Here is a 1,417-nt window from a genome sequence, read left to right as displayed (position 1 = left end):
ATGTGATGTGATGTGATGTGATGTGATGTGATGTGATGTGATGTGATGTGATGTGATGTGATGTGATGTGATGTGATGTGATGTGATGTGATGTGATGTGATGTGATGTGATTAGATTAGATTAGATTAGATTTTTTTAATGAGAGCGGCTTTGTGCCGCCCTCGCTTTCACCCCTGACATAGGTGGTCAGAGCCTTTTTTCATCATGTTAAAGTCTGTTTAGATTAGATTAGATTAGATTACATTAGATTAGATTACCTTTCTTTTTCAATAATAAAGTGAATCTTTGACAAAAAATCTCAAAAAAAATTACTGAATTACTAAAATCTTTGATTTGATTTAGGAAGATAATTAGCAAGATCGTCATGAAAGCTGCTGAAAGATAAGCCTTAAAGTAAATCTATTTTGACGAAAAACAAAACACAAGCACATATAATACGTACCAATGTGCTTGCTTATTGAAACCAAGGCCGCATTGAAAATATTTAAGGTATGATAGAATAAAAAATACAATACATGTTGCTTGATGAATTTGTATTGTCTACAATGAATATGAGAGGAGGAACACCGACGACGAATTATGAATTGTTTCAATGTTATCGGAGATCTTATCATTGGAAATATATTTTTTTGTCTGTGCTTTACATTGTTCAATACTATTGTAAGGCTTGCGGCTCTACATAAATAAAACAACGCACATCATATTTGACTACGAATAAATATATTATAATACATTGTAGATTTTAAGATTACATTATAAATTCGTTACACGATTGGTTTTAAGGTATTTTTTTTTATGGAAGTATAAACTGAAATCATCATTTCAATTCAATTTCAATTTCAGAAATTATTAAAAATGTGAAACCTACGTCAATGTTGAATAAGAAAATTATGGTTAAATGATAATTCTGAATATATTTAAACGTTGAATTTTAATTTTATAAAATTTCTTCTATTTATAAATAAATGTTTAAAGAAATATTCAGATATTAAGAATAATATAATCAAATTTGTCGCGACGTCGATTCTAAGCCGCTGATGAGATTTCGGGAGCTCGCTAACGATGGATAATTTAATTTGTAAATTACGCTAAACGCTATAACAGTTAATTAACTTCTATCAAGAATTAAAAATATGTTATTTTTACTCACTAAAATTTTTGTAACAGTAATTTTAACGGTTAAAAGTTACAGAGGTAAAGACCCAATTATTTGCAGGATAATTTATAAACAAAGAGATTCCAATTGAATACTATATTAATATATCTTTGATTATAAATTAATAAAAATGATGTAGGAATCATTGATTATGAGCTGGATCAAATACGTCAACGTTCATTACATATTTTTCAAATAAACTATTTAGTATGTTTGTTCAAATGTAATCAATTAGAATAAGAAGGAATAACCACCCAAAC

This window comes from Papilio xuthus, unplaced genomic scaffold (genome assembly GCF_000836235.2).
Source record: "Papilio xuthus unplaced genomic scaffold, Pxut_1.1 DF829129.1, whole genome shotgun sequence".
Lineage (NCBI taxonomy): Eukaryota > Metazoa > Arthropoda > Insecta > Lepidoptera > Papilionidae > Papilio > Papilio xuthus.
This window is presented reverse-complemented; position numbering follows the sequence as displayed.